This window comes from Engystomops pustulosus, chromosome 10 (assembly GCF_040894005.1).
Source record: "Engystomops pustulosus chromosome 10, aEngPut4.maternal, whole genome shotgun sequence".
NCBI lineage: Eukaryota > Metazoa > Chordata > Amphibia > Anura > Leptodactylidae > Engystomops > Engystomops pustulosus.
The window spans coordinates 10,741,676-10,767,647 of NC_092420.1; the positions used below are offsets into that span (position 1 = coordinate 10,741,676).

The window sequence follows — 25,972 nt, forward strand, 5'->3', positions numbered from 1 at the left end:
ACCATAAAAAACCTGATTCACTAAGTTTAAATGCGACTTGCGCATGCAGTGTGCACCAGTATTCAATAGTCTGACACACTCCGCACATTAGTGACGAAAACTGTACACAGTGTAGATTCACACTGAAGGCATCAAAACTATTAATTAATACGTGGAATTATATACTTAACAAAAATGTGTGAAACAACTGAAAATATGTCCAGGTACCTTTTGCTTTGTTCACTGCTTTGCACACTCTTGGTATTCTCTTGATGAGCTTCAAGAGGTAGTCACCTGAAATGGTCTTACAACATTCTTGAAGGAGATCCCAGAGATGCTCAGCACTTGTTGGCCCTTTTGCCAGCTCACCCCAAACCAGATTGGGTTCAGGTCTGGTGTGACTGTGTAGGTCAGGTCATCTGGTGTAGCCCTCATCACTCTGCTTCTTGATCAAATAGCCCTTACACAATCTGTAAGGTGTGTTTGGAGTCATTGTCCTGTAGAAAAATAAATGATGCAAACCGGATGGAATAGCAGCCGTTGCAAGACGCTGTGATAACCAGGCTGGTACAGTATAATCCCCAACAGGGTCACCAGCAAAGCCCCCCACATCATCACCCTCCTCCAGGCTTCATGGGTTACCGGACATGTATAGTCCATTCCTTCACCTTTTCAGGTGACTACCTCTTGAAGCTCATCAAGAGAATGCCAAGAATGTGAATAGCAGTTCATAGCTTTGATGCCTTCAGTGTGAATCTAGAATTTTTATAGTCATGAAAATACAGAAAACTCTTTGAATGAGAAGGATGTAGACCCCCGGCCTGGCAGCCCCCCCCCCCCCTTCTATTATTGGTGACAGTAGGGATGTGCACTTTATCAGCAGATGCCCCCTGAGCACAGCACAACAAGCAGCTATTACATAAGTCTGTGTCTGCATTATGGAGCTGTGTATCAAACTGTAAAATATAAGCGCTGCAGGCTTGACAGCCATTTCCCGTCTAAGATAATTCCCACAGAAATTCACAAGGAAAAGAACATAAAAGGCTCCATGTATAGGACGCCAGGGAGCGACGCTGCTTCCATCTAAGGCAACGGTAAAAGATTACAACTCCGATCATACACCAAGAGGTCGCACAGTGCAGATACACAGACTCCCGAGCCATAGAACGATGCCACCTAGTGGTGAAAATTTCTAGAAAGTCAATAACAGTCAACAAGGAGCTCTCTGATACTTTCCCACTGTTCCACGTTTTCCATGGACACACCTGGGGAAAAGGGGGTGGAGCTTGTGTTGTTCCAATTAGTTGGTTCCATCTGGATTTTGGATATTATACCTCCCTATTTTAGCCCATTTCTGTATATATGCATTCTTGGTTTATGCATTTGACATAAGGCAGGTTTTCTTTCACTATAAGCAAGTGCAGGTATATAATTATATCTAAAATTGACACAAATCTTCATAATTTACTAATTAACCAATGTCCTCCAGGTGACTTGACTTCTATGTCTCTGCCCCTTAGAAGAGGTAGGTATAAGGCTCCTCGGGTGTCACATTCATCCCGTGCTTTAGATTCCATCTTTCATTTTGCGCTGTCCTTGTCACTATCGCTATTTATAGTCCCGTACTCCAGTGACATATGTCACTCCAACATGACAAGGTAATAGCTATTACTCCCCACCCTATCTATATTCATTGCCAGACAGGAGCAGTATACCGCATGACACTCCACAAGAGGGATATAAATATGTATATGGATGGGAATATACGACTCTGCTGTGTTTCCATCTTTCCTTTATTTAAGATGTGTTTTCTTACGAATTGCTTGAGGTGGATTCATCCCATATGTAACAGTATCATAAATATATAAAAGGAGGTATTACTAAAATGTACCGGAATATAACTACTATAATACTGCTCCTATGTACAGAAATATAACTACTATAATACTGCCCCCTATGTACAAGAATATAACTACTATAATACTGCCCCCTATGTACAAGAATATAACTACTATAATACTGCCTCCTATGTACAAGAATATAACTACTATAATACTGCCCCCTATGTACAAGAATATAACTACTATAATACTGCCCCCTATGTACAAGAATATAACTACTATAATACTGCCCCCTATGTACAGGGCTATAACTACTATAATACTGCCCCTCTATGTACAAGAATATAACTACTATAATACTGCCCCCTATGTACAGGAATATAACTACTATAATACTGCCCCCTATGTACAGGAATATAACTACTATAATACTGCCCCCTATGTACAGGAATATAACTACTATAATACTGCCCCCTATGTACAGGGCTATAACTACTATAATACTGCCCCCCCTATGTACAAGAATATAACTACTATAATACTGCCCCCTATGTACAAGAATATAACTACTATAATACTGCCCCCTATGTACAAGAATATAACTACTATAATACTGCCTCCTATGTACAAGAATATAACTACTATAATACTGCCTCCTATGTACAAGAATATAACTACTATAATACCGCCCCCTGTGTACAAGAATATAACTACTATAATACTGCCCCCTATGTACAAGAATATAACTACTATAATACCGCCCCCTGTGTACAAGAATATAACTACTATAATACTGTCCCCTATGTACAAGAATATAACTACTATAATACTGCCCCCTATGTACAAGAATATAACTACTATAATACTGCCCCCTATGTACAGGAATATAACTACTATAATACTGCTCCTATGTACAAGAATATAACTACTATAATACTGCCCCTTATATACAGGAATATAACTACTATAATACTTTCCCCTATATACAGGAATATAACTACTATAATACTGCCCCCTATGTACAGGAATATAACTACTATAATACTGCTCCTATGTACAAGAATATAACTACTATAATACTTCCCCCTATATACAGGAATATAACTACTATAATACTGCCCCTATGTACAGGAATATAACTACTATAATACTGCCCCTATATACAAGAATATAACTACTATAATACTGCCCCCTATTTAGAATATAACTACAGTACTATAATACTGCCCCTATGTACAAGAATATAACTACTATAATACTGCCCCCTATTTAGAATATAACTACAGTACTATAATACTGCTCCTATGTACAAGAATATAACTACTATAATACTGCCCCCTATGTACAAGAATATAACTTCTATAATACTGCCCCCTATTTAGAATATAACTACAGTACTATAATACTGCTCCTATGTACAAGAATATAACTACTATAATACTTCCCCCTATATACAAGAATATAACTACTATAATACTGCCCCTATGTACAAGAATATAACTACTATAATACTGCCCCCTATGTACAAGAATATAACTACTATAATACTGCCCCCTATGTACAAGGATATAACTACTATAATACTGCCCCCTATGTACAGGAATATAACTACTATAATACTGCCCCCTATGTACAAGAATATAACTACTATAATACTGCCCCCTATGTACAGGAATATAACTACTATAATACTGCCCCCTATGTACAAGAATATAACTACTATAATACTGCCCCTATGTACAAGAATATAACTACTATAATACTGCCCCCTATGTACAAGAATATAACTACTATAATACTGCACCCTATGTACAAGAATATAACTACTATAATACTGCCTCCTATGTACAAGAATATAACTACTATAATACTGCCCCCTATGTACAAGAATATAACTACTATAATACTGCCCCCTATGTACAGGAATATAACTACTATAATACCGCCTCCTATGTAGAATATAACTACAGTACTATAATACTGCGTATCATATTATACATTTTCTATACTGTGATGTATTGTATGATCCTTGGTGGACACATAATGATAGATTTGGGTGGTAATAGGTTATTATGGGATTTTTGCGCCTCTCATACAGATTATCACCTCTTTACCTCTCTGCAGTAATAGCAGTAGAGGACTCTTGGTGGATAGACCTCAGTCTGTGGTGAGATGTCTGGATGTTATTATTTGCTTCTTAATCCCATATAACACGGGGATAAGATCCTGGTGAATAGCCGGCGGCCGCCCACAACTCTCTCGCTGCACCGTGTACCCTTTCTATACTCCCACGAAGAAACGATTTCCGCTTTTGATCTTAAGCCTGGATTAAGGCTGACCTAAATTTCCCTTCATACAAAACCAAGTAGGATGAGTCCCCTGCCTCCTATAGTCTGCGCCCCTAGTGCCCCCCCCTGTTCCTCCGCTCCCCTACGTTATGAGACTGATCACTTCAGAACTGGAGACTCTTTGCATCAATGTGTCGGCGTCCTTTGGGGGCAGCTGATGCTCTACCACAGTTTTTCTATCATAAGAATCCAAAATTCGTTCTGCACAACTCATTCCCTTTAAGATAAAGGCAATTTCTGAAGGTGCTCACAGCCGCCTGGCACGTTGAAGGCTTCTTGAGGGAGCGGAGATTGCAGAGGATGATAGACGAGAACATTCATCTGGAAACGCTGAGACACTTCACAAGGAAATTCTATTGTCACAAACCTTTCCTGAGAGATACAAAACCTCCTGCGCTGGAATGAGGGCCGGCTTAAAGGGGAACTCCAGAGGCAGAAATGTTAGAGAATCAGACTGAGGGCATCTGAGAGGTTGGGTAGATAAATCTTTCCCAGTGTTTTAGTGATATCTCCTGTGACATCACAAGTTACTAGAGATCTTATAAGTGAACGGTGATAGTGATATCATAGGTTCTTACAGGTCGGATTTGTCTTTGGCCTTGATGATGTCACAGGTTCACAGATACCTGAAGTGCCTCCTGCCTTGATGATGTCACAGGTTCACAGATACCGGAAGTGCCTCCTGCCTTGATGATGTCAAAAATTGTGCGGCTTTGACAGGTATTTAAGTGGTTTGCGCTGGGATTGTGTTGCACACCATCAGATTGTGGCGCAGCTGCGCTGCTTTCATGTGACACAAATTGGGGGGGGGGGGGGCGTTTCATCGGACGATCTGACTGATTCGGACTGAGCGCAGGATTTAACTTTGTGTCGCAAGATCAAGCACTTACATGCACCGGGAAGAAGAAGGTGAACTCCAGGGACCTGAGCGGGGAAGCGACACATGCAGGATATCGGGCGCGCAATCGTAGTGACTCCCCGCACAGCGTATTATACACGGACAATGCACTTACATGCACCAGGAAGAAGAAGGTGAACTCCGGGGACCTGAGCGGGGAAGCGACACATGCAGGATATCGGGCGCAGGATCTTAGTGACTCCCCGCACAGCGCATTATACACGGACAATGCACTTACATGCACCAGGAAGAAGAAGGTGAACTCCGGGGACCTGAGCGGGGAAGCGACACATGCAGGATATCGGGCGCACGATCTTAGTGACTCCCTGCACAGCGCATTATACACGGACAATGCACTTACATGCACCAGGAAGAAGAAGGTGAACTCCAGGGACCTGAGCGGGGAAGCGACACATGCAGGATATCGGGCGCACGATCTTAGCGACTCCCCGCACAGCGCATTATACACGGACAATGCACTTACATGCACCAGGAAGAAGAAGGTGAACTCCGGGGACCTGAGCGGGGAAGCTACACATGCAGGAAATCGGGTGCATGATCTTAGTGAATCGCGGCACAAAACTGGCGCAGACACTTTATAACTACATGTACAAGCAGTTTCCATGTTCTTTTCAGTGCAAACTCAGACAGAAAACTGGCGCAAACACTGTAATAACTGTGGCCCCAATTTCCTTCAGCCGATAGCGATGAGCAGGACTGTATCCTGAGGTCACTAGGTCCTAGGTCTCTGATTGGTCTAGGCCTCGGTGATGTCACAGGTTCGTAGAATCGGTAAGGACGGGAGCCAGTGGTGAAGTTGTCATTGAGGAAAAGTGCTGGCGGTGGGAATAGTGATAATAATATTTATTATGTTCGGGGTCTGGACCACAACCAGGATTTATCCTGCGTTACGCAGTGATCCCGCTCCGTCCCCGACCCGAATCCTTCACCCCCTCCGGAGGTAATGAAATGCGCCTGTCACATCTCAGCAGGAATCCTATAATAGAAGGCACCTTGGGAAGAAGCTGCTGACTCAGCAATATTCACTGCGGACCCTTCACATAAGACTTATCACAGTTACACCCATCATCTCCTGGACTCATTCTCAATCAAAACCTAATGTGAAAAAACGGACATCCAGGGAGCAGTGCATTGTGGGAGTTCAAAAAAGATTCCCACCCTCTGAATGTGAGAATGGAAAACCCCAAAAATATTTATACCCTTATCCCAACCATGTCTAAAAAATAGAGGCCCCCCTGATAGGGTCAGTCACTACCTGCTCTGTGTTCTGGTAACTGGAGCAGCGGTCTATTCCCATCCTGCCTTTCTACCTTTGCAAATGTATTCCCTGAAGAATCCGGGCTGTGACCTCTGGGGAGTCACACAGTTTCAGAGCATTTAAGGTCTCATAAAAATCATTACATACAGCACAGATCTGAGTTGTGCATTAATGTCATCTATCTATATCTATCTATCTATCTATCTATCTATCTATCTATCTATCTATCTATCTATCTATCTATCTCCTATCTATCTATCTCATATCTATCTCATATCTATCTATCTATCTCATATCTATCTATCTATCTATCTATCTATCTATCTATCTATCTATCTCATATGTATCTATCTATCTCATATCTATCTATCTATCTATCTACCTCATATCTATCTATCTATCTATCTCATATCTATCTATCTATCTATCTATCTATCTATCTATCTATCTATCTCATATCTATCTATCTATCTCATATCTATCTATCTCATATCTATCTATCTATCTATCTATCTATCTCATATCTATCTCATATCTATCTATCTCATATCTATATATCTATCTATCTATCTATCTATCTATCTATCTATCTCATATCTATCTATCTATCTATCTCATATCTATCTATCTATCTCCTATCTATCTATCTATCTATCTATCTCATATCTATCTCATATCTATCTCATATCTATCTATCTATCTATCTATCTATCTATCTATCTCATATCTATCTATCTATCTATCTATCTATCTATCTATCTATCTATCTATCTCATATGTATCTATCTATCTATCTCATATCTATCTATCTATCTATCTAATATCTATCTATCTCATATCTATCTATCTATCTATCTATCTATCTATCTCATATCTATCTATCTATCTATCTATCTATCTATCTATCTCATATCTATCTATCTATCTATCTATCTATCTATCTATCTATCTATCTATCTATCTATCTCATATCTATCTCATATCTATCTATCTCATATCTATCTATCTATCTCATATCTATCTATCTATCTATCTATCTATCTATCTATCTATCTATCTATCTATCTCCTATCTATCTATCTCATATCTATCTCATATCTATCTATCTATCTCATATCTATCTATCTATCTATCTATCTATCTATCTATCTATCTCATATGTATCTATCTATCTCATATCTATCTATCTATCTATCTACCTCATATCTATCTATCTATCTATCTATCTCATATCTATCTATCTATCTATCTATCTATCTCATATCTATCTATCTATCTCATATCTATCTATCTCATATCTATCTATCTATCTATCTATCTATCTATCTCATATCTATCTCATATCTATCTATCTCATATCTATATATCTATCTATCTATCTATCTATCTATCTATCTATCTATCTATCTATCTCATATCTATCTATCTATCTATCTCATATCTATCTATCTATCTCCTATCTATCTATCTATCTATCTATCTCATATCTATCTCATATCTATCTCATATCTATCTATCTATCTATCTATCTATCTCATATCTATCTATCTATCTATCTATCTATCTATCTATCTATCTATCTATCTCATATGTATCTATCTATCTATCTCATATCTATCTATCTAATATCTATCTATCTCATATCTATCTATCTATCTATCTATCTCATATCTATCTATCTATCTATCTATCTATCTCATATCTATCTATCTATCTATCTATCTATCTATCTATCTATCTCATATCTATCTCATATCTATCTATCTCATATCTATCTATCTATCTCATATCTATCTATCTATCTATCTATCTATCTATCTATCTATCTATCTATCTATCTATCTATCTCATATCTATCTATCTATCTCATATCTATCTCATATCTATCTATCTCATATCTATATATCTATCTATCTATCTATCTAATATCTATCTATCTATCTCATATCTATCTATCTCATATCTATCTCATATCTATCTCATATCTATCTATCTCATATCTATCTATCTATCTCATATCTATCTATTTCATATCTATCTATCTATCTATCTATCTATCTCATATCTATCTCATATCTATCTATCTATCTCCTATCTATCTATATCATATCTATCTATCTATCTATCTATCTCATATCTATCTATCTCATTTATCTATCTCATATCTATCTCATATCTATCTATCTATCTATCTTTCTCATATCTATCTATCTCATATCTATCTATCTCATATCTATCTATTTCATATCTATCTATCTATCTATCTATCTCATATCTATCTATCTATCTATCTATCTAATATATATCTATCTATCTATCTATCTATCTATCTCATATCTATCTATCTCATATCTATCTATCTCATATCTATCTATTTCATATCTATCTATCTATCTATCTATCTATCTATCTATCTATCTATCTATCTCATATCTATCTATCTATCTCATATCTATCTATTTATCTCATATCTATCTATCTATCTATCTATCTATCTATCTCATATCTATCTATCTATCTCATATCTATCTCATATCTATCTCTCATATCTATCTCTCATATCTATCTCATATCTATCTATCTATCTATCTATCTATCTATCTATCTATCTATCTCATATCTATCTCATATCTATCTATCTCATATCTATCTATCTATCTCATATCTATCTATCTGTCTATCTGTCTATCTGTCTATCTGTCTATCTGTCTATCTGTCTATCTGTCTATCTGTCTATCTGTCTATCTGTCTATCTGTCTATCTGTCTATCTGTCTATCTGTCTATCTATCTATCTATCTATCTATCTATCTATCTATCTCTCATATCTATCTCATATCTATCCATGTAGCTGTCCTATACCAGTGCTTTGTGGTCAGGGGGGAGGTAACTTCTGTGGATCCTGGCAGCCGGTGAAATATGTATTTCATATCATCACCAGGGACTCCTCCGCCTTTCATGTACAGATAAAAAGCAGAAAACTGTTATGAGGCAGTAAATCCTGGCGGGGGTGTCCCATAGCTGGGGTAACAACAGATTGGGATTAACACTTTCATTGCCACAGTTTAACAATATGAAGAACAAATAAAGCTGGGGCTGTCCATGGATTGGATTCCTGGATTGTCGAACCTCACACTGCTGTGCCTTATCTCTCTGCAATAATCAGCTCCACAGTAAAAGTTGAAGCAGGCTTCTGAATGAATACTACAGTGGTTTCTCAGAACAGAAGTGTGAACTATGGAGTATCTCAACGCAGAGAGCACAGAGCACAGCAGTGTGAGCACACGCCACCACTGCTACAATCCTGGAATATGAATCCATATTTCACAGTCCTGCTGATACTAACACACATAAGATTACATGTGGTTATTAACGTCCCAGTCAGGGGGTTTAAACTAAAAATTACAAAAAAAATTGATTTTTGTAACATTCCACTTTTGTTAAAAAAAAAATGATGAACCATATTTTCTGTCAAATTTGTTAGCTTTGTTCTGCAAACATCCACAAACATGTCATGTGCGAATTTACAAACACGCCGAAAACGCAATCTGGCATCACAGTGTGTACATTTGTTTTCAAATAAAATTTAGGGTTTTTTTCTACCATAAATATATATATTTAATTTCTTTTTTACAAATAAGATTACAATTACATCTGAAACACAAAAGCGTTCCCCTAGTGAACAATGCAATAAGAATTTTTGAGATGCCGACCTCTAACGGACCATCCGGGATAAGAAAAACATGGCTGCTTCCTTCTTCAGCACCCTTCAAGTTTAGCTGCAATACCAGACACAGCCCATGGACAGGGGTGGCGCTGTTGCTAGAACTAAGCAGCCAATTTCTTCTAATCATGGACAACCACTTCATTTATTCTGATCAAGAGTTCTGGACATTGAAGAACTTACCTGAAGTGTTAGACACATTCATATGAATGAATGTAAAATGCCAAGGAGGAGGAGCTTGACTTTTGCCATGCGACATGCATTGGTAATTGGGTCACACATTGAGGTTGCCACTTCTGCTCATATTATTAGCCCACAGGAGAAACATGGAGGCAGAGCCGGGGTAATGCACACTAGGGTGAACTGCAAGACACAAAAAAAGTCATTGGTTTACTTTTATGGTTTGAAGCTTCGAGGGATTGTCTATTTTTTTATATTGATGATTTATAATGAAATCCCAGAATACCCCTTTAATCCAGCTACCATTGAACTCAATTATAAATCTATCTGCACTAAGCTCCCCCTAGTGGTGGCTGTAGGTAGCAAATATTGTATCTTTTTACTCCGCAGAGGTTTTGGTGCTTTGTATCAGAAAGAAATAATTCTGATTACTCTATAGATTTATTAGCTCGACGTTGGAGTTGTACTGAATATTTGTGTCAGCCGAGAGTATAGGATCCTCTCTGAACCCTGGCAGGGTGGAAAATTTTGTTTGATGCATATTTGATTGTGAAACCTTAAAATAATTTCCCAAGATATAAGTCCGGAATGAATCTACCACTCGATATTTGTTCCAATTCTATTTGTTCCTTATTACAATAGGACACTAGAGGGAGCTAAGGAGCTAAGTGCATATTGCATATGTATACAATCAACTCTTCAGCTCCCCCCAATGGTGGTTGCGGGAAGTCCAAATTTTGCAATGAAGCCTGAGCAGAGGAATTGGATTTGGTAAAACACATAACTATTAGATTAAAGGGGTTGTCCCAAGTGTAATTAAGTGTAAATGTCATCCCATATCCAGAGGATCAGGACATATAATTAAACCTGGGACAACCCCTTTAAGTGAGAACATTCACTTTGAAAAGCTGAAGAAAAAGAAGAATATTGCTTCTTTGTGAATATAGGTGGCACTTTGTACAATGCCCATAAATAATATCTTGTGGTATTATGATATTGGTGACCTCTCAGGGGGCAGTGACAGGAAGTGTTGTCATAGGGACATAATAAAAGAAATGCAGCAATATTTCATATTGCAGGGACTCATAGTGCAGACGGTTGTGAGTTATGATATTTTCCATTGCATTATCCCTCCTCGTACAATCATTTAATCTTTATTTTTGAGGCTGCTGAGCGCCGGGCCTGCCTCACTGCGCCAGTAACAGAGAGAGATGTCAGGATAATTCAATTACTAACCAAAATATAACAAATAGAAAGAAGGGAATGAAACCGTTCCACTGGATAATTCCGGCCGCGAACGAACCTCTCATGTTAATCAGACTGAGAGGTGAGCGCTGCTCTGCGGCTTAATACAGACAAGTGCAAATGTCTTGTCTTGTTCTGCTAACTGTGTGTTAATCACTTTATGACACTGTGATGTAAGAAGTGGCTCCATATGGATGAGAGGTGTGTAACTATAGTGAGTGCAGCTCTGGAGTAAAATACAGGATCAGTAAGTAATGTCTTGTATATGCACAGCAACTGCACCAGCAGCAGAATATTGAGAGGAACTCTGCAGTATAATAGGGGATGTAACTCAGGATCAGTACAGGATAAGTAATGTCATGTATGTACACAGTGACTGCACCAGCAGCAGAATAGTGAGTGCAGCTCTGGGGTATAATACAGAATGTAACTCAGGATCAGTACAGGATAAGTAATGTCATGTATGTACACAGTGACTGCACCAGCAGCAGAATAGTGAGTGCAGCTCTGGAGTAAAATACAGGATGTAACTCAGGATCAGTACAGGATAAGTAATATCATGTATGCACACAGTGACTGCACCAGCAGCAGAATAGTGAGTGCAGCTCTGGAGTAAAATACAGGATGTAACTCAGGATCAGTACAGGATAAGTAATATCATGTATGTACACAGTGACTGCACCAGCAGCAGAATAGTGAGTGCAGCTCTGGTGTATAATACAGGATGTAACTCAGGATCAGTACAGGATAAGTAATGTCATGTATGTACACAGTGACTGCACCAGCAGAATAGTGAGTGCAGCTCTGGGGCATAATACAGGATGTAACTCAGGATCAGTACAGGATAAGTAATGTCATGTATGTACACAGTGACTGCACCAGCAGCAGAATAGTGAGTGCAGCTCTAGGGTATAATACAGGATGTAACTCAGGATCAGTACAAGATAAGTAATATCATGTATGTACACAGTGATTGCACCAGCAGCAGAATAGCGAGTGCAGCTCTAGGGTATAATACAGGATGTAACTCAGGATCAGTACAGGATAAGTAATATCATGTATGTACACAGTGACTGCACCAGCAGCTGAATAGTGAGTGCAGCTCTGGAGTATAATACAGGATGTAACTCAGGATCAGTACAGGATAAGTAATGTCATGTATGTACAGTGAATGCACCAGCAGCAGATTAGTGAGTGTAGCTCTGGGGTATAATACAGGATGTAACTCAGTATCAGTACAGGATAAGTAATGTCATGTATGTACATAGTGACTGCCCCAGCAGCAGAATAGTGAATGTAGCTCTGGAGTATAATACAGAGTGTAACTCAGGATCTGTACAGGATAAGTAATGTCATGTATGTACATAGTGACTGCACCAGCAGAATAGTGAGTGCAGCTCTGGAGTATAATACAGGATGTAACTCAGGATCAGTACAGGATAAGTAATGTCATGTATGTACACAGTGACTGCACCAGCAGCAGAATAGTGAGTGCAGCTCTGGAGTATAATACAGGATGTAACTCAGGATCAATACAGGATAAATAATGTCATGTATGTACACAGTGACTGCACCAGCAGCAGAATAGTGAGTGCAGCTCTGGGGTATAATACAGGATGTAACTCAGGATCAGTACAGGATAAGTTATGTCATGTATGTACACAGTGGCTGCACCAGCAGCAGAATAGTGAGTGCAGCTCTGGGGTATAATACAGGATGTAACTCAGGATCAGTACAGGATAAGTAATGTCATGTATGTACACAGTGACTGCACCAGCAGAATAGTGAGTGCAGCTCTGGGGCATAATACAGGATGTAACTCAGGATCAGTACAGGATAAGTAATGTCATGTATGTACATAGTGACTGCCCCAGCAGCAGAATAGTGAATGTAGCTCTGGAGTATAATACAGAGTGTAACTCAGGATCTGTACAGGATAAGTAATGTCATGTATGTACATAGTGACTGCACCAGCAGAATAGTGAGTGCAGCTCTGGAGTATAATACAGGATGTAACTCAGGATCAGTACAGGATAAGTAATGTCATGTATGTACACAGTGACTGCACCAGCAGCAGAATAGTGAGTGCAGCTCTGGAGTATAATACAGGATGTAACTCAGGATCAGTACAGGATAAATAATGTCATGTATGTACACAGTGACTGCACCAGCAGCAGAATAGTGAGTGCAGCTCTGGAGTATAATACAGGATGTAACTCAGGATCAGTACAGGATAAATAATGTCATGTATGTACACAGTGACTGCACCAGCAGCAGAATAGTGAGTGCAGCTCTGGGGTATAATACAGGATGTAACTCAGGATCAGTACAGGATAAGTAATGTCATGTATGTACACAGTGACTGCACCAGCAGCAGAATAGTGAGTGCAGCTCTGGAGTATAATACAGGATGTAACTCAGGATCAGTACAGGATAAGTAATGTCATGTATGTACACAGCGACTGCACCAGCAGCAGAATAGTGAGAGCAGTTCTGGGGTATAATACAGGATGTAACTCAGGATCAGTACAGGATAAGTAATGTCATGTATGTACACAGTGACTGCACCAGCAGCAGAATAGTGAATGTAGCTCTGGAGTATAATACAGAGTGTAACTTAGGATCTAAAGTAATATCATTAGATATTGGTACATCAAGATGGATCTTATTGCATTGTGTTTATATATTGATTTCTATAGTGATATAGTCTGCAGGAAGCTCCTGAGCTCCCTCTAGTGGCGAGGGCGGGCAAGCAGAATATCACTACCTACATACAGTATATAAATAACATGTGGTGTGCTGTATACATGTTATGCATATACTGTATGTAGGTAGTGGCATTCTATCTCATTCGACCTCACCAGTAGAGGGAGCTCTATATTGTTCTTACTTATCTGACTTCTTCCATTATATGCTATGGAGGACACATTAGATAACACATGTATTAATTACACCATACGATGGAGGTATAATAATAGGCAGAAAATTAATTGTGATTTTCCACATCCCGCGTTTGGGAGTATGGATGTGGCGGTGTTTTCGGGACGCCCTGCACATCCTTATAAACTGTTTCCATCCAGCACACATGAAAGCACTTGACAAAACAACCGAGTGACAGGTCCCGTGTATCCATGGCAACCAATGCTATTACCCCCCGTCTTAATGCGGCAGAGTAGGCGCGCTGCTGCGACAAGACACACTCCAATTGGACATATGTGGGATCCAGCTGTGCCACGGACAAAAGGAGCGCTCATTTCATCAAATTGGTTTCACTTTTGTTTTCTTTCCGCCGCTGGTCTCGTCGTTCTGGAAGATAGAGATTTTTTTCCCTTCCTATTGGGGTCGATATTCGAGTCATCTGCTTCTGTCAGGGTGGGGATTGTTTCGTACGGTCTGTACTTCGCATCCGTTTCAGGAAAAGTTGGGTGATGGTCTAAACGGGTGACAGTTCAGGAGAGCACCCAGTATTTCCAGCACCCTGAATGGCAGATCTGGCTAGTCGTACGACCATACTGGAGAATTAGGTATATTGCTGCCTACTTAGGAAGATTTACCTCAGAGATCAGTCCTAGGGGAGGCGTTATGGTTGCCATATTGGTTGCACTAAAATGGCGGCCATGATGGATTTCGTGATCATTGTACTGAAGAGATGGGGCTCTCTCCACCAAAATACTGGAGAATTAGGTATATTGCTGCCTACTTAGGAAGATTTACCTCAGAGATCTGTTCTAGGGGGTGGTGGCCATGATGGATTTTGTGATCATTGTACTGAAGAGGTGGGGGGCTCTTGTGGGAGGTGTGGAGATGTCCCCACCAAAATTCTGGAGAATTAGATACATTTCTGCCTACTTAGAAAGATTTACCTCAGAGATCGGTCCTAGGGGAGGTGTTATGGCTGCCATATTGGTTGCAGTAAAATGACGGCCATGATGGATTTTGTGATCATTGTACTGAAGAGGTGGGGATCTTGTGGGAGATGTGGAGCGCTCCCAACCAAAATACTGGAGAATTATATATATTTCTGCCTACTTAGGAAGATTTACCTCAGAGATCGGTCATAGGGGAGGTGTTATGGCTGCCATATTGGTTGCAGTAAAATGACGGCCATGATGGATTTTGTGATCATTGTACTGAAGAGGTGGGGATCTTGTGGGAGATGTGGAGCGCTCCCAACCAAAATACTGGAGAATTATATATATTTCTGCCTACTTAGGAAGATTTACCTCAGAGATCGGTCATAGGGGAGGTGTTATGGCTGCCATATTGGTTGCAGTAAAATGACGGCCATGATGGATTTTGTGATCATTGTACTAAAGAGGTCTGGCTCTTGTTTGGAGGTGTGGAGCTCTCCCCACCAAAATACTGGAGGATTAGGTATATTTCTGCCTACTTAGGAAGATTTACCTCAGAGATCGGTCCTAGGGGGAGGTGTTATGACTGCCATATATGTTGTAGTAAAATGGTGGCCATGATGGATTTCGTGATCATTGTACTAAAGAGGTGGGGCTCTTGTGGGAGGTGTGGAGCGCTCCCCACCAAAATACTGGAGAATTAGGTATATTGCTGCCTACTTAGGAAGATTTACCTCAGAGATCGGTCCTAGGGGGAGGTGTTAAGGCTGCCATATTGGTTGCACTAAAATGGCGTCCATAAGCTAGAAATTTCTTTTGTGCTTTCCACTGTCTAAAATGGTGCTATAGTTATCATTATACATAGAGCGGAGGGCTGAACGGGAACGTCGGAAACCAAATTGTATTTTTAGAAAATATCTTCGCCCTATGATTTTGCAATCGTTACTGCCCAAATGATATCCTATGGAAAGTATTTGAGGGGTCGGCCTTTAAGAGACAGACATTTCTAGCACAGGGGAGGCTTGCGTTACATTGTGATGATGTGTAAGATCCATTCTTCTAATTATTCATATTGGAAATAGAAGCCTGAAGTAATTAAAGGGATTTCCTGGAAACTGTTACATTGGGACATAGAGCAGCACAGAAGGCGCATATACAGCATAGATACCGCCATGTAGTTGTCAGTAATTACTGACACTTCCCCCGTGTCTCCCCTTTATCACAGCATTACACTTTCTTTGCAGCTTTCTCGCCCCTAAGGTAAGAAATCAAACGTTAAAACAGGGAATGACTGATGTTCTGGTGACTGGGAGGATGTTCCCTCACTACACACAGCAGATCACTGCTGATTACTGTCATAATGTGATAGAGTTCTAAATTATACATAAAGACCCCTACCGGACCCCCGCCATCAGCAAGCGGAACAGTCCTATACAGGGATAATGCACACAGTGATGTCACAGGAATAATACACACAGTGATGTCACAGTACAGGGGATTTTACACACAGCGATGTCACAGTACAGGGGATAATACACACAGTGATGTCACAGTACAGGGATAATACACACAGTGATGTCACAGTACAGGGGTAAGACACACAGCGATGTCACAGTACAGGAATAATACACACAGTGATGTCACAGTACAGGGATAATACACACAGTGATGTCACAGTACAGGGATAATACACACAGTGATGTCACAGTACAGGATAATACACACAATGATGTCACAGTACAGGGATAATACCCACGGCGATGTCACAGTACAGAGGATAATACACACAGCGATGTCACAGTACAGGGATAATACCCACGGCGATGTCACAGTACAGAGGATAATACACACAGTGATGTCACAGTACAGGGATAATACACACAGTGATGTCACAGTACAGGGATAATACACACAGTGATGTCACAGTACAGGGATAATACACACAGCGATGTCACAGTACAGGGGATAATACACACAGCGATGTCACAGTACAGGGATAATACACACAGTGATGTCACAGTACAGGGGTAAGACACACAGCGATGTCACAGTACAGGGATAATACACACAGTGATGTCACAGTACAGGGATAATACACACAGTGATGTCACAGTACAGGGATAATACACACAGTGATGTCACAGTACAGGATAATACACACAATGATGTCACAGTACAGGGATAATACCCACGGCGATGTCACAGTACAGAGGATAATACACACAGCGATGTCACAGTACAGGGATAATACCCACGGCGATGTCACAGTACAGAGGATAATACACACAGTGATGTCACAGTACAGGGATAATACACACAGTGATGTCACAGTACAGGGATAATACACACAGTGATGTCACAGTACAGAGGATAATACACACAGCGATGTCACAGTACAGGGATAATACCCACAGCGATGTCACAGTACAGGGATAATACCCACAGCGATGTCACAGTACAGAGGATAATACACACAGCGATGTCACAGTACAGGGATAATACACACAGTGATGTCACAGTACAGGGATAATACACACAGTGATGTCACAGTACAGGGATAATACACACAGTGATGTCACAGTACAGGGATAATACACACAGTGATGTCACAGTACAGGGGATAATGCACACAGTGATGTCACAGTACAGGGATAATACACACAGTGATGTCACAGTACAGGGATAATACACACAGTGATGTCACAGTACAGGGATAATACACACAGTAATGTCACAGTACAGGGATAATACACACAGTGATGTCACAGTACAGGGATAATACCCACGGCGATGTCACAGTACAGAGGATAATACACACAGTGATGTCACAGTACAGGGATAATACACACAGTGATGTCACAGTACAGGGATAATACACACAGTGATGTCACAGTACAGGGATGATACACACAGTGATGTCACAGTACAGGGATGATACATACAGTGATGTCACAGTATAGGGATGATACACACAGTGATGTCACAGTACAGAGATAATACACACAGCGATGTCACAGTACAGAGATAATACATACAGCGATGTCACAGTACAGGGATAATACACACAGCGATGTCACAGTACAGGGATAATACACACAGCGATGTCACAGTACAGGGGTAATACACACAGTGATGTCACAGTACAGAGATAATACACACAGTGATGTCACAGTACAGAGATAATACACACAGTGATGTCACAGTACAGGGATAATACACACAGTGATGTCACAGTACAGGGATAATACACACAGTGATGTCACAGTACAGAGATAATACACACAGTGATGTCACAGTACAGGGATAATACACATAATGACCCCATGACATGACCCTGTGACCTCAGATTTTGCCTGTATGAAGTCTCTGAAACAATGAACTTGTGAATAGCCCAGAAAGTCTTATTACCACAATTATCCCATTGGCTGCCTGCGGCCGGTGTTATTAGCACTGCAGACCAGGACATCGTTATCGGGTAACATCCAAATTTCCTAAACATGTTGGTATAAGAAGCGAAAATAATGTGTACATTTGCATAAACCCAGCAGAGAGAGTCGCTCATGCAGCTAGACGCGAGCGGCGGTCCCGACTCCCACCCATAATTCACTGCTCGCTAATTACACCGCGGCCTGGTTTCATCAGGCCGTGTTCATTAATTTGTTTCCGAAAGTCGGAGCGGAGAAGCCAAGGTCAGCGTCTGGCGCGAGGGACGGAGTCGCAGCTTAACACACACGACGCTAAGTACTGGCCTTTTGTTGCCGGTGATGTTGAGCAGATAAATTATGCAGGAATCGCTGTGATTAGGATTGTGGACGGACTCTGATTAATGGCAATTCTGCCCTTTCAAATCCACAGATTAATTCTTCTATTCTTTGCCTGGTAAGTAACCTTGTCATTGCCACAGCGCTGTGCCCACCCGTCACCTGCCGAGGGTCCGACACTCACACCCAGAACCAGAAGGGTCCTAACACAGTGGGGGTCATTTACTAAGGGCCCGATTCGCGGTTTCCTGACGTGTTACCCAAATATTTCCGATTTGCGCCGATTTCCCCTGAATTGCCCCGGGATTTTGGCGCACACGATCGGATTGTGGCGCATCAGCGCTGGCATGCACGCAACGGAAATCGGGGGCGTGGCCGAACGTAAACCCGACGGATTCGGAAAAAACGCCGCAGTTTGCACTTACCTTCACTCAGCCCGGCTCGGTGAACTCCATCGCGTTCCGATGCTTTTCAGCGCAGCAGCGCCACCTGGTGGACGGCGGAGGAACTACCTTAATGAATCCCGGCCGGACCCGAATTCAGCGCAGAGAACGCGCCGCTGAATCGCGAATGGACCGGGTAAGTAAATCTGCCCCAATTCTTCCCAATATGAGAAAACCAGTTCTACATACAATGGGAACCTGTCAGCAGCTGTGACCAGGTAGTATTCGGCATTGTCCCTGCAGAGATGTGTAATCATACCTTTGCGTGTGTGTTGTTAGTAGCAGCAGGACTGTGAAAAATGAAGTTATAGTTCAGAACAAAAGCAGTGTGCTCTGCCCTTACACTGCTGTGCTCTTAGCACTTTACACTGAACTGCTCTTCAGCCCCCTCCTCACTGATTTGAGTGACGGGTGTAGAATATAGCTGGTAGGAGAGTGAAAAATGGATGTATACCATAGGGCTGTATCTTCTCCATGTGTATTGGGGACGTGTCCTCACACTGCTGTGCTCTTTGGTCTTGTATTTGACTACCTTACTGCCCCCTTACTGCTGATTAGACTGACAACTGTAGCATTTCACCAACAGGACTATCAACATTATATTACATTACACAACTTATATTACAGGATTGTAGCTTTTCGAGGGGAGTGTCCTCACACTGCTGTGCTCGTAACTCATTGCATTGAACTTCTTTACACTCCCCTCCTGTCTGCTTTAATTGACCGGTGAAAACATGACGGGACTGTGAAAAAGGGAATTATATCCCAGGATTTTAGCTTCTCCAATGAATAAATGACATATCCTCACACTGCTGTGCTCTTAGCTCCCTTAGAGCCCTTTGCTCTGGGTAAAAACTGTAGCAGACTCCTGGTTGCAAACTTACACAGGTAGACTGTCTACTATAACATTACACTTCCTATCTTCCAAAATGTTCATACATTGGTATAATTTTTGGAGGTGCTTAGCACATTCCCTATTTCCTGTGAAGTCCCACCCCTTTCCTTGAAACCACACCCCTTTCTGATCGGTGATCAATTAAATTGGTGCACTCTGACATCCACTATGCCCACTGATCAACTTTTTGTGGCAATGGTGGTCCAGTGAGGTCCTCATTGGTCGGATATGTCATGTATATTTGTCACGTTGTCTGTGAGATGCTCAGAGCTGCAGTACCAAGCGCGGCCACCATAGAACATATGGCGCTGTGCTACATAGAAAGTGAAGAGACCACAGCGCTGTGACCAGCGCTTCGTTTACATGATCCTGTGCGGCGCCTTTAATAGTTATATTCAGGAATTTGAATAAAATACTAAATAAATAAAATTACTAAAATAAGGGGTGGAGCTGTGACAACAGAGACAGTTATTGCTTCCATTAATGCATGACTGTTACTGTATCAATCATCTCCAAAGCTGATACATAGAGGTCATAGGTGAATTATAAACTGTAGGGGAGATCATATTGGGGGGAATGGTGTTTAAGATGGAGATACCCTTTAAGAACCTTGCAATGTAATAGTAGTGGCAAATAAGAGGAGAGTCGGGATTTTGGAAGGCGCCAGCATTGTATCCGTCCTCTGTATATTCTGTGACGTTCAGCAGCTTTTGTGCGGCGCATTGTTCTGCGGATCTGACAGCAGCTGCTCAGAGTCGGGGGTCCTGGGGGAGCAGGTATACATTCCCATAGTCCCGCGGTGCAGCGCGAATACGAGGGGAGCAGAACTGCGCTTAATTTAATTAGCCGATGACTTGCTCCTCTCATCTCACATGAAATAGATCCAGACATCTGCTGCTCCGAAAGGAAGGATTTCTGCGGAACAATGAAAGAAAGCTGCAGGATTACACCGACTCCTGAATACCCACAATGCAACGGCAGGTGCACAAACTGCGTCAGCAGGTGCGGGATGTGATGTCAAAACAGAATCTGCTTTGGTAGTAACCGGAGAAAACCTGAATATCGATAAAGCTTCTTGGCTCCAGAGCAGAACTCATAACGCAGCCGCATTACACCAACCCCTATCCGTGATGACATGATGGGACCAATTTTGGAGCCGGATAATCATCCGGATAGAGATGATACCCAGGACGGTGGCTCAATCTAGGACTGTCCCGCTGAATCTGAGTCGTTGTGATGTATTAAGTAGTACTGTGCGGTGAAGTAGCAGAGCCAAGTGTGAGAGTATCTGGCGGTTATCCCTGTCCCCATTTCCCCTGCATAACAGGACGACTATTGATCGGCCTATAGGCTCCTGCCGCGTTATGAAGGACATTCAATACTATCCAGTCACTGCCTAAATGTATCCATAGGGTGTATGCCGCACGTGTTATCATGCGTATATATAGTATAACCAATATCGTCTATAGGGGGCAGGGGGTCACATACTTATTCCTAGTACAAATGCCGATGATGATCACTCTGGTTTCGCTGCTACGGTCAATAGTGGCAATAACTAAAATAATTGCTTCTGTATACACAGAGATAGAGGTCATTACTGGGCCCTGAGCTCATAAGTAAATTGTTCTGCCCCTCTCTAATTCCAGTTGGAAATGTTTAAATAAATTGATACCTGGGCATTACCTTTCCCCTTGTCATCAAGGTAACACCAGAGACCGGACAAAAAGGGAGTACAATGTAAATATGTATATACACAGGGCCGGCGTCAGCACTGGGGAGGCATACCTGGGGCCCAGAGCTGCTGGGGGGCCCACATAAGGCTGTACATAAGGAATCCATGGGGGTAAAGGGGGCTGTATCTAATGAATCCATTAGTGTGAGGGGGCTTACGTAAAATAACCATGTGCCAGCACATGAGTACCCTGCAAAGGGGCCCACTGAGGCTCTGCCACCCAGGGGCCTACTGACACCTGGAGCCGACCTTGTATATACACATAGAGACACACAGGAGGAATTACAGAGGGGCAGCGACACTTAGAGGATTTCTTTTAATTAGACCTGATTTCAAATATGATTTCCTGCTCCCCGTACATAAGGGGTTAATAAAGTGCAGCCTGCGGTTCCTGCTGGTGCTGCGTCTTGATAGCATTACCTTCCATTAGCTCGGCTGCTGAGACCTGCTGTGCATTGTGGGGGATGTGAATATATCAGCGCTTTATGACAAGCAATAATAGCATGAAACCAATCCTCTCCGCAGGTATCTCCACATATCTAAGGAGCGCTCCTGAGTGTAACCAGGGGGATACATATCCGCTGGTGACTAATCTACGTCAGGGGTGGCAGGGGTTAAAGGAGTGCCTGTACCGTGTACATTTCTCCCTATATACTTTAATGGATTGTAACGGCACCAGAGATAATCCAGATATAAGAATGGATTATATCAGACAATGCTAAATGGAAAACTGTCAGGAGGTCTGATTCTGTAGACTCCTCATGGTGGTATATATATATTATACAGTATGTAGTCAGTTCCTGAGCTCCTCCTAGTGGTGGCTGTATATACAGTATATAGTAAGCTCCTGAGCTCCTCCTAGTGGTGGCTGTATATACAGTATATAGTAAGCTCCTGAGCTCCTCCTAGTGGTGGCTGTATATACAGTATATAGTAATCTTCTGAGCTCCTCCTAGTGGGGGCTGTATATACAGTATGTAGTAATCTCCTGAGCTTCCCTAGTGGTGGCTGTATATACAGTATGTAGTAATCTCCTGAGCTCCCCCTAGTGTCACTGTATATACAGTATGCAGTAATCTCCTGAGCTCCCCCTAGTGGTGGCTGTATATACAGTATGTAGTAATCTCCTGAGCTCCCCCTAGTGGTGGTGTATATACATTATGTAGTAATCTCCCAAGCTCCCCCTAGTGGTGGCTGTATATACAGTATGTAGTAATCTCCTGAGCTCCCTCTAGTGGTGGCTGTATATACAGTATGTAGTAATCTCCTGAGCTCCTCCTAGTGGTGGCTGTATATACAGTATATAGTAATCTCCTGATCTCCCCCTAGTGGTGGTGTATTTACAGTATGTAGTAATCTCCTGAGCTCCCCCTAGTGGTGCCTGTATATACAGTATGCAGTAATCTCCTGAGCTCCCTCTAGTGGTGGCTGTATATACAGTATGTAGTAATCTCCTGAGCTCCCCCTAGTGGTGGCTGTATATACAGTATGTAGTAATCTCCTGAGCTCCCTCTAGTGGTGGCTGTATATACAGTATGTAGTAATCTCCTGAGCTCCTCCTAGTGGTGGCTGTATATACAGTATATAGTAATCTCCTGAGCTCCCCCTAGTGGTGGTGTATATACAGTATGTAGTAATCTCCTGAGCTCCCCCTAGTGGTGGCTGTATATACAGTATGTAGTAATCTCCTGAGCTCCTCCTAGTGGGGGCTGTATATACAGTATGTAGTAATCTCCTGAGCTCCTCCTAGTGGGGGCTGTATATACAGTATGTAGTAATCTCCTGAGCTCCTCCTAGTGGTGGCTGTATATACAGTATATAGTAAGCTCCTGAGCTCCTCCTAGTGGTGGCTGTATATACAATATATAGTAAGCTCCTGAGCTCCCCCTAGTGGTGGCTGTATATACAGTATGTAGTCAGTTCCTGAGCTCCTCCTAGTGGTGGCTGTATATACAGTATATAGTAAGCTCCTGAGCTCCTCCTAGTGGTGGCTGTATATACAGTATATAGTAATCTCCTGAGCTCCCCCTAGTGGTGGCTGTATATACAGTATGTAGTAATCTCCTGACCTCCCCCTAGTGGTGGCTGTATATACAGTATGTAGTAATCTCCTGAGCTCCCCCTAGTGGTGGCTGTATATACAGTATATAGTAATCTCCTGAGCTCCCCCTAGTGGTGGCTGTATATACAGTATATAGTAAGCTCCTGAGCTCCTCCTAGTGGGGGCTGTATATACAGTATGTAGTAATCTCCTGAGCTCCTCCTAGTGGGGGCTGTATATACAGTATGTAGTAATCTCCTGAGCTCCTCCTAGTGGTGGCTGTATATACAGTATGTAGTAATCTCCTGAGCTCCTCCTAGTGGTGGTGTATATACAGTATGTAGTAATCTCCTCAACTCCTCCTAGTGGTGGTGTATATACAGTATATAGTAAGCTCCTGAGCTCCTCCTAGTGGTGACTGTATATACAGTATGTAGTAATCTCCTGAGCTCCCCCTGGTGGTGGGTGTATATACAGTATATAGTAAGCTCCTGAGCTCCTCCTAGTGGTGACTGTATATACAGTATATAGTAATCTCCTGAGCTCCCCCTAGTCGTGGCTGTATATACAGTATGTCGTAACCCCCCCCCCCCTCCAAGTGAGGGTTGTATATACATTGATCTCCACAGCTCCCCCTGATGGTACCTGCAGGTAGCAAGGTATTTTTTTTATTTGAATTCTATGTCCATGCAGAGGATTTGAAAGGAAGAAATTAATTAACACCGTACGCTGACCCTAAAAATGACATCGATTTAAAAAGATGAGATTAATTTTTAGGGTCAGTGTAAATGTTAATTAAATGAAAGCGCCTGACATTAACCCATTCAATGATGTTTCTATAAACGCTAGACGGAGTGAAATGGTTGCGATCAGACGGGTCCTATGGGATTGGGATTAGCCATGTAAGGAGATGCCGGTATTATAGGTGGCGTGTGGTAGGATGAGATCTTCCTAAGTGTTTTGCATGGGCTCGGGTAAGAAGTGGAGCTGCACGATACAACAATGATTCGCTGTGATTTGCAAACATCTCAGTCTCAGTTTCCCGCACTCGGAGCTCTGTGACGCCACTTCTCCATCAGGGGAATGACTTGAGTAATGTAAAGATGCCAGGTTCTCCATCCTTAGCTGATGACCCCCTCCCGGAGCACTACATCTGGAGTGGGGCCCGTACCCGGATCCTGCGCCTCGGAGCCCTGCAATCACTGCTCTTAGTCTTTATGTAAGCCTGCGCCGGTGGGAGATGTGTGTGGGAAGACGTGGATGGGGTGTCGTGTCTGATATGTATGCAGACGTCAATTTGAGTGTGTGTGTTATGCTAAAACTGCTGCAGCTGTGGTCTGAAGAATCAACAGAATCTGCAGGAAGATATGGAAAATGTAGTGGGAAAGCTGGGTGACAGCCAATATGGCCGCCGGCCACCTAGCTCAGACTCCGGGACTGTGACTCAGCTTTTCTAGAGATTTGTAATTGAAACTGTGTCCATTTATGTAGTGAAATTGGTGATCTGGATGACTGGGGGCGTGTCCTCACACTGCTGCGCTCTTAGCTCACTGCATCGCCTCTCCACAGTCTGCACTCAGGGGTGAAAAAAAAATTCAATACAGAGAGCCAAGTGCAAAGCAGTGTGAGAACTCGTCCCTAACTTGAAGGAGGTACAGTTCTGCAATATTGCTCCATTGGTGTGGCCGTCTTTTGGAAAAATAGTCACGTTTTTGTGATCCTGTACAACCCCTCTAAAATGTCTTCTTGTTTACATT

At 41.9% G+C, this 25,972-nt stretch overlaps 1 protein-coding gene across 1 annotated transcript in view; it reads right to left on the reverse strand.

The window, feature by feature from the left end:
* LOC140103720 (G-protein coupled receptor 22-like) overlaps positions 1-25,972 on the reverse strand; it is a 142,476-nt gene that overhangs the window by 20,943 nt on the left and 95,561 nt on the right. Inside the window, exon 2 of the mRNA XM_072126931.1 lies at positions 10,251-10,430. The gene's annotated coding sequence lies outside the window, so the exon portion shown is untranslated. The remainder of the gene's footprint in view (positions 1-10,250; positions 10,431-25,972) is intronic.